A 10,411-nucleotide genomic window follows, 5' to 3' on the forward strand; every position below is an offset into this window, starting at 1 on the left:
CCCACCGGTCACTCCCCTGCATCCCTTCTATTACACTCGACACTTTTACATTACACTTACATCTCACTTGTTTATAGTCCTGTTATCTGTTCGTTGTTTATAGTTCTGATTATCTGTTCGTTTGTGCACTTTATTTTATATTTCACTATATTTTATATTTCATCTTTATTTTATATTTCATTTATTTTATATCTCTCTGTAAATTTGAATATGTTTCTACTTGCACTGATTGTTGTTGATTGTTAAATGTTTGCACCTCCCGTCACGCGAAATTCCTTGTCTGTTCAACAAACCATGGCAATAAACGGTTCTGATTCTGATGGGTTACCCTAGCCATAATGCTAACTGGCGCTACAATTTAGACAGGCCTGGGAGGAGAGCATATTTTTAGGTATAAATATATATTTTTATTTGTATAAAATTTGATATATAACATGATCTTAAAAACTAACATGCTATGTCACATATTATCTAAATAAGTTGATGTTACATTGCTGCATGTTGCCCTAATGCTGAAGAAGTTCCACAACAGTTTCGGGATTAATCACACAGTTCATTTCCCATGTTTCCAGAAATCACAGCATACTATTTTTTTGCAATGATCAGTCAAATGAGGTCACCAACACTTGGGACAAAGATGTAATGATGAGGATGTCGATGGAAACTGGTTTTCAGTCTCATATTTCATTTTTATATATATATTTTTTTTTTTTACACGTGTGCCGCATCCGCTTTACGTCAGCACACTACTTAAGTGAAGAGGGCATACTTACTTTTGAACAGCTGAACTCATTGTTTGGGACAGTGGTGAAAAAAGTTAGTCAGATTTTCGATCAAATTTAGTTCATGGATAGAAAATCAAAATCGGGCCAAAAAATTTCGGTGCATCTCTAGTAAACGACGATATTTTACAGTTTAACAATGAACTGGCTTCTTATTACATATATTTATGCAGGGGTCGGCAACCTTTACTAGCCAAAGAGTCATTTTGCTCTATTTTCCACCAAATAAAATGTGTCTGGAGCCTCAAAAGCTATTTGATATCACAGCTTATAAAGTTGTATATATAGTTATATCATATATACAAAAACTATAGTTTGTTGAATTTATGAAATTATAGAACAAGAATAAAGACAATTCTTGACATTTTACCTGTTATAACAGTATAAAACTCTTATGAAGAGGAGAAAAAAACTTGCTCTTTTTCACTCATCTCCAGCGTGATACTTTTCAGCAAATGCTGGTGCTTGTTCTGGAAGTGTCTTTCAACATTACATTTTTTGTTGTTTGCAAATTTCTCGCCACATATCAAGCATACAGGTAAGCCAGCATCGTTGGCAGTGAAAGCAAATGAATACGTCCACGCAGAATTAAACTCCCTAATTTCCTCCGTGACTTTTCTTTTTTTGGATTTATCCATTGATAGTTTACCGAGGGTGGGGGTCTGCAAATCATGATTAGCCACCTGCAGGAAAAGGCGCTTGACAGCGATGTAATAGGATGTGATGCACATTTTAGTTGAAAAAAATATTAAAACATTTTTTTATTTTCAGTGACAGTATCACCTCAAACTCCAAGATAAGAGGTGTTCCCTTTCAAAGATTGTCCACTGTGCAAAAAATTAAATTAAAATAACCGTTATTTATTTCCATGTTATTTTTTGTCAAAGCCTGATGCCATGTCCACACTACTAGGTTTCCATTCCATATGTTTTGCTACCTTTACACTGAGCATCCACACTACACCAGAGTTTTCGAGCATCGAAAACGGAGGAGTTTGAAAACTCCGGGGTTGCCTCTTTATGTGGATGGTCGTAAACGCATAAGTTTTGAAACGATGACGTAGACACCCGCGTTCGATACTTGATTGGTTCTTGGCAGTCACGACGTGTCCTTCCCTGATTCATCGTGCCCCTATCACGTGACCCTTTCCCGGAAGATCACAAACAACAACAGTCTTGATTATCGATCGACTACCAGGTTTATTCAACATGGACACCTGATTACAGGTGTTGCTGACCTTGTTGTCTTTACTAGCAGCTGTTGTTCAGTTAAAGTCTGCTTTTCTGCGGAGAAAGCAGCTGTTATTGGAGCTGTTATTTGTCTGTTTGAGTTTATAGTGGAAGATTTTAGAGGAAGATCTTAAGTCATTATTAAAGACTACTTTATTACTCTGTCATATTTTTTTTAACTAAGCAACCAATCTACTTCCTGTTTACATCGGCACCCACCCGCATGCCCAGTGTACGTTAATAGTCACGTGATATTCGTTTTCAGGCGTGTTAGTCTGGACGGAGATCATTTCGAAAAAGATGCTGAAACGCCGTGTGGACGGAGATCGTTTTCGTTTTAAAACGAAAACGTATTAGTGTGGATGTAGCCTCAGGGAGCCGCAACAGAAGGGCTGAAGAGCCGCATGTGGCTCCGGAGCCGCAGGTTGCTGACCCCTGTATTTATGTAATAAGAAGTATATACAGTATACACACACACATCTATAGACATAGCAAAATTATTTTACTCCCTAATATTTGTATCGGCCTCAAGAATCAGTATCAGTCGGGCTCTAACCAGGATGGAAGAAAACATCAGGACTACTGATTTGAATCTGACAAACCGAGGGTTCTACTAGTCATTGCTGTTGGTCAACATGTTCCTCTATGTTACTGGTCAGCACAAGAGCTGCACACGATCAATAATGGACTCTGTGCTTTCTTAGAGCTTTCCTCGGCTAGTTTTTGTTGAGAAAATGATAACAGGGACAAAGTCACAACAGAAAGTGGTCAGTTAGCTGCAGACTTCTGCTGTCAAGTCACTAGCTATGTAAAGTGATTAATAGGTGAAATATTTCCTTGATTCTGTCAGATCAAATGGGTACATAATTAATTACTCAAATTTAGGTATCATGGAAAAACCACACTACGCTGCAATAATTGTATTTGCTGTATGGGCAGAGTGTCTTTGATCCTTGCACTAAGCAATAATGGTCTGAAGCTGTTAATTAGTTCATTATAAGTCATTCAGCTAAACGAAATGTAACTAAGTCAAGAAAAGTCAAATTGCTCTAACAAACCCAAGAGAGGGTTGTATAAAACAATATGCATCCTAACAGCCATGTTCTCCTCATATGAACTGCACATTATAATGTTTTGCACACATACACATTAGTGGAATTACTAACTAATTAAACATCTCTGTATAATTTCCTTTATTGGTTTGTTCTTAACATGTCTGCACTGCATCTATGACACAAATGAAATTAGCAATCAATGAATGAATGCATGTATTGGTGTGGACGTCATCTTGACTAGATGCCCGTGTGTGTATTCATGAATGTTGAGTGAAAAAACAGGGATACTTACAGAAGAAAAGCTATGGGAATGCTGTATGAGTGATGAAGATGAATCTGCCACAGCCTTTGTCATGCAATGACGATGACCTATAAAATACAAGACACCGCTCTCAGTCATGCTACACGGTCATCTCTGCAACGATACTCCAACAACATCAGCTCGGCTGCAGGACAAATGTGTGCAAAGCAACTTTAACAGAGCAATAGTGATTGACCCCGCGTAGCACGAGACCTCGTCAGCTTCTAAGTACGGTGGGACATTTTGTCTGATGTGATTACCGATCACTTCAATCGTGCAGTGATCCGCCCTTGTGGCCAAAACCAAAACATGTAGGCCGAAACCCTGCGACCACTGGACGCCTTTCATACATGGCATTCAGCCTAATGAAGCAGGCACATTAGCCGTGAGGGTTTCACTACGCACAGGTTTCACGTTAGTTTGTTCTCAGGTGGAACTGCTGATGCCCGATCGGACGGTCCGTCTCGGGAGGTGAGCCACTGTATCGAGCTTCTCGCGCAGAATAACAGCACTAAATGTGCAAGCTATGCGAATAAACAACGCGTTTGCCTACCTAACGTGTTCCCACCTTCTAAGCACACATTTTTATCTCCGTGCAAAAATGTCGATCTGGGCTCTGACAAGACGGACGAGCCGAATGAGAGTCCATCTTGCTTTGGTTTGGAGGAGAAACCCCCAAGTACAGTACAGTAGTGGGGATATTTCACTGCTGTCAAACTCTCCAATGACAATGTCGTCGAAATGTCTCCAAACATCCACAGTGATTAATTAAACTGGGGATGTTCTGTCCGGGCACATGCATCTGTGGACAGCATTTTGCTGGCCAGTGGCTCCATTTCCTGGCAGTGTTACTAGGAATAAAAGTAGCTAGTTAGCGTGCTAGCTATATAGCCTGCTAACTGGACGTGTGACGGTTTTAACATGCAATGGTTTCCGAAATATTGTAAGCTTATCGAACAGCTGCTGACTAAACTCGTGGACTAAACTGTGTCAGAATACTCGTCTGTGCTGCTGCAACTGGTCGTCTACATACAACGCAGGTCTGTGGCTGTGTATTTGATGCGGATAGGAAGGGGGGGGTCATACCAGCTCACTGAGAAACAGTTGCTTTGCCATTTATTTTACACGGAGATCTCACACAGGAGTGGCGAAATATTGAAGCAACGCGGTAACAGCGACAACACTATCCGAGTTCTAACATCGCTTATCAATGAAATGTCGATAGGAAACAGACACGTTCAGATAGGAACGGCAGCAGGCGGACATCATGTCCAGAGCAGCGGTAATAACAATTTTTCAGAGTGATTGACTGAGAGGTTGAGAAGATAGCGAGTGGGTTTAAACGGCAAAGCAACCAAGCACAAGTTCTCTGTCATGACCGTGTCCTAACGTCTGGACGTACCTCTAGTATCCCGCTCAGGTACCGGGGGGGGCCCTCTCATCCTTGGTGCCGTCCACCTTTTAACTTATTGACACATCATAACAGTTCAGCACTGGCTGTACTGAACACACATGTGTCAAGTCCGTCAATGTACGACACGCGCAAACCGGAAGCACAGCGATTTGTAACCAAAATAAAAAGACTTGTCAACATCTTTCAGCAGAGCATGTGCCCATCAAATAAGTATAACGTGAAAGGGATTCTGTCATGACTGCAGATATGGCTGCCCTAAACCGTTTTTTTAAAGCAGCATTTGAATTACATCCCAAACAAATATGCAGAGGCACCTTTTCTTTTTTAAGTAATGTTGCTGTAATTATTTCGGCAAAGTTCATTTGTGAAGTACAATTCGACAACAAGGCAATTTAAAGTGTTTTACAGAAGACAAAAGGCATTAAGACAACACATGACAATACAAAATGACACATTGAAATAGATTTTTAAAAGCGGAAAGTGAAATACAAAATACAATGTGCTAAAATAGAATAAGATATTAAGGGTGTCAATGGAGCATGTAGCAATACAACATTATGATGGTCCCTGATTCCCCTATGATGCCCTAGGCTTTCATATTCAAATTACTCAGAGGATTTACCATATGCCCAAAAAACAGTACAACGGTCCTGGAAGAATACTACCTGGCCTGTCTTAGTTGATATTGTGCATATTTGGAGCAAATTTACAACATGTGTAACAAAGTTGTAAAAACCAAAAGCCAAATTAGACGCTGTGAATATTGGGTTCAGTCTTGGAAGCACAAATTCCCACTTTGCCTCGTCAGTAACTTATATATAATGCTAATGCACTGTATGTTTTCACTCTGCCAGTAAAATGTATATTCGGAAAATATAGAAACACTGACACAAATATTTGCATGAAGTACTGTTCTCACCATACATTCGAGTAGATTGGCCTACTTTTATTTTCATAACGTAAACCGGAAGTCATCTTAGTTATTCTGTGTACTTTGACAGTGGTACAGAAACGCAGTACTTCGCTTGATGATGAATTTTACTGTCGGCGAAGGCGATACATTAAACGACCTCAGCCCACTAAAGTACCACCACGAAGCGCTAACTCTGGCATAAATACACACTTGTTCAGTCATAGAATGTGAGATAAAGCACTTTCGTTTTCCTCGAGGTGGGCGAAGATTCTCCTCTCAGCTCCATTCCCTCCCCTCCCCCGGTTCGCAAAGTGCTCTTAGCCTGACTAGCCTGTACTTGCTAATAACATCCCTGACTTAACTTCACCTTCCAGCACAGTCCGGTGACAAAGGTCCCAGAGAAGCTGCCGGCTGCTACAGAAAAGCCCAAGAAGGGTTTCCTAAACGGTGCTTACAATCTATCTCAGTTTAGTAACTACTTGTTTCCTGGGTGTTTGTGCGCGTGATAACTGATACAAATGGTTAGAGAAATGTGTACCGGTAGTTCAACAGTACCTACCTGTCTGCAGCAATGGAGGAAACGAGCAGCTTGCTGCTTAAATCTCCCGAAAAAGCTTTAGCCGAGAAATTATCAACAGTTTTGCAGCATACTGTACACATTGAACACATCCACCCCGAAATGTAATGCTGTCTGTGAGTGGATACTTCATTTGATGGACACTTTGACTTCACCAATGGAAAGCGACGTTATATTCTGCTGTTTTGAGATCAGTATAACGTACTCAAATGTAATGTTTAGGACACGTGTAGAAGATTTAGGCCTAAATAATAAAAAATAAGGATAATATAAACTGAATGTTTGTCTGTAGAATTTGGCAGTAGAACTACATTGTGGTATTTCACGGTGTATTTTTAATCTCCTAAAGAATGCTACAATTGCCTGTCCAATCTCTTGAGCACTAGGGACTTAGGTTTTCTTTAGAAGATATAGTAAAGGGGACTTATTAACTAGTGACTGTCTTTGTACGTTTGATAGGCCTGAATGTCGTCAAAGTGCCTCTGAGCAGCCTGCTTGTTGATTGTATCAGTTAATAATCAGGAAGAGGTGATCAGCTGACTACCCTAAATGGAAAACGACTAGATGGTTACAATAAAGTGATATACTCAGAATATCCTTGGCTACAAAGGATGCAGAACTTAAGTTAATACTGAATCTGCAGTAATAAAACTCTTTAGTACAATACAATTAAATAAGATCAGGATGAGGGGTCCTGACTTCAAAAGGCCGGTCACATTTAGTCTTAAATCGGGATTTAGGAACACAAGAGGGGCTCTGCTTGAGGATCTGAGGCTGTGCTCTGCTCAATGGTCCACTGAGCCACAGAGTCATATATATATAAACACATACATACATACATATACACACGCAAATATCTTTTTTTCAATGCCGTTATCTTCAGCCCCATTACAAAAATCATGAACAACTGAATATGTTTGACGTTAATCTTATCTGTTGCACCACTGTCAGCTGTACTTCAAATGGAATAAATATGGGTGTTAAGCACAACCTCATGATTACAACAATTTGCATTGTGACACCATGAACCTTCTTTATTACAGACATTCTGTCGTGTCCCTGGAGGAAAAGCACAGGTGAAAATAATGACTCTAATGATAACTGAATTCCATTTAGCTGCTTCAGTTTCAGGGTCCAGGTATTATGCTGGCCCACTGTCATGGCTTACTGGGACCCTTGAATAGAACATTGCTCTTCCCACAACGACAAGTCAAAATGTGTGCTGTTTGAGCCTAACAGTATAGCGACAGGACCTTAGTGAATACAGTGCATTAATTCACCAGCAGATGGCAAACAATGCACATGAAAAAGATGCAAACATGAATATTTCAGGTGAGACAGGAACTGTCAGTAGTCAACTGCCAGAGAAACAACACAGTTACATGAATGGGTTTTTGGAAAAGAGGAAATGAGGTTAAAGTGTAACATTCCAGAGGCTCTCTCACATCTTTCAGAGGCCATGGTGGTATGCTCCTGTTGGTCCAAAAAAGAGACACAGCAAGTTAGGCTTTAAAGGTGCAATCCTGCATTTCACAATTCTGAGAACAAAAGTGTGAAAAAACCTGAGTTGGGCACCCTGGTGTTCTTTCTAGCAGTCATTTCAAGCCTCTGCAGGCCTTTGTGTTCCATGGCGGTGCCGTTTCCAAAACACACAGTGGTGTAGCTGGTCGAGATGCAACCGTAGAAGCTGCTGAAAATCCTCTGTGATATGCTGGATTTCCTTAGTCTCCTTATAAAGTACAGCAGCTGTTGTGCTTTCTTGACCAGCTGGGTGATGTCACATGTCCAGGTGAGTTCCTCACTGAAGTGGACACCCAGGAATTTAAAACTGCTGACCCTCTCCACCTTAGACTTGCAGATTGTCAGAGGTTGATGTCGTCTCCTCTCCCTCCTCATGTACATCATCATCTCTTTGGTCTTAACTTTGTTGAGAGAGAGGTTATTGTTTTCACACCATTTCACCAGACTTGTATGCTGTCTCTTGTCCCAGTGATCAGACCGATGACTGTGGTGTCTATAATAAGGGGAGAATAGGAGGGAACCAACAACGCCACCTGAATCACACCCCAGAAAATACGCACTTAAGAACCTTAAATAATGTTTTGAAAATGTATTAAAAAGTACACAGATTTGTTTCTGAGCCAAGACAGAGTGGTATTTTCAAATTGAACCAAAGGTTTAGTAATCAAAATAATCAAATACGCAGAGAGGAGCCGCTTTAGAGGAAAGGATATTAATGGCCAAATGTAAATTAATTGGAATAACAATTATTTATTACAATCTTAACTAAAAGGCCTGACTTAACTTACTAAACACATCAAAACTTTTAATCCTCTAAAATTTCCTGTCCAACATAAACCAATTAAAAGGCCACTGGTGGGGAGTGCCCAGGGGTGCTACTGCTTAGATAGATAGATAGATAGATATAAACTTTATTTATCCCCAGGGGGAAATTAGATTGTAGCAGCAGCAATTTACAGAGTAAAATATAACTTATGGAATGCACAATATATACAGTACAATAAAATAACAAAGCAGATATTGAATTTGAAGGAATAGATTAATAAAAAATAAGATAAATAGAATAAAAAATAGAAATGCACAGTATGTACCATGAATAGAGTGGTATTAACTAGTAACTAAACAACCTGGGCAGTAGAGCAAGGATCACCAACAACAAGCAACAACCGTGTAGCGTTGTTGTAGTCATGTGAAGGACGATGATCTGGCCCGAGGTGTTTTATTATAAAGTCTTATTGCAGAGGGCAGGAATGTTTTTCTGAATCTGTCCTTGTGACAGCGGAGCTGGATTAGTCTGTTGGAGAAAGTGCTCCTCTGTCCCTGCAGTAGGTGGTGGAGAGGGTGGTCCGGGTTATCCAATATGGACAATAGTTTCTTCAGTGTTCCTCCTCTCCACCACCTCTTCCAGATTGTCTTGTTTACAGCCAATGATGGAGCCGGCCTTCTTAACCAGTTTGTTAAGTCTGTTGGTGTCTCCGGCTCCAATGCTGCTCCCCCAGCAGACTACGGCGAAGTAAAGTGCACTGGCCACAACAGACTGGTAGAACATCTCCAACATCTTGCTGCACACGTTGAAGGATCGAAGTTTCCTCAAGAAATAGTCAACTCATCCCCTTCTTGTACACAGTGTTGATGTTGGTCTTCCAGTTCAGTCTGTTGTCGATGGAGACACCCAGGTACTTGTACTCCTCTACCATGTCCACATCCTCTCCCAGAACTCTCAGCGGTTGTGGAGCCGTCGTCTTCCTCCTGAAGTCGACCACCATCTCTCTGGTCTTGGCCACGTTCAGACGCAGGTGATTTCTTCCGGCCCACTCCACAAAGTCAACCACTACTGCCCTGTACTCCTCCTCCCGTCCGTCCTTTATACACCCGACCACTGCAGAGTCATCAGAGAACTTCTGCAGGTGGCATGACACAGAGTTGTACTGGAAGTCAGTGGTGTACAAGGTGAACAGGAAGGGAGACAGAACAGTTCCCTGCGGGGCTCCAATATCACTGACCACCCCATCAGACAGCACACTGCCCAGTCGGACAAACTGTGGTCTGCCCGTGAGGTAGTCAGTGATCCAGGAGACGGTGGATGTGTTAACCCCCACCACCCGCAGCTTCTCACTCAGCAGCACTGGTTGGATGGTGTTGAATGCACTGGAGAAATCAAAGAAAGTGATTCTCACAGAGCAACCGGATCCGTCCAGGTGCGACTGAGCTCGTTGCAGCAGGTAGATGATGGCGTCGTCCACCCACACATGCGGCTGGTACGCAAATTGCAGAGGGTCCAGTGAGGATTTCACCTGCGGCCGGAGGTGGGCCAAGACCAGCCTCTCCAGCACCTTCATCACATGTGATGTGAGGGCAACTGGTCGGTAATCATCGAGGCCAGATGGTGTCGTCTTCTTAGGTACAGGAACCAGGCACGACGTCTTCCACAGCACCGGGACTTCCTCCTGCTTCTGGCTCAGGTTGAAGAGATGTTGCAGAACATCAGACAGCTGGATGGCGCAGGTCTTCAGGACCCTGGGGCTGATGCCATCAGGTCCCGCAGCCTTGCCTTGGTGGAGTCTCTCCAGCTGTCTTCTCACCTGGCCAGTCGTCACAGAGAGGGGGGGGGGGGGGGGG

This window comes from Anarrhichthys ocellatus, unplaced genomic scaffold, assembly GCF_004355925.1.
Source record: "Anarrhichthys ocellatus isolate YVR2014 unplaced genomic scaffold, GSC_Weel_1.0 scaffold143, whole genome shotgun sequence".
Lineage (NCBI taxonomy): Eukaryota > Metazoa > Chordata > Actinopteri > Perciformes > Anarhichadidae > Anarrhichthys > Anarrhichthys ocellatus.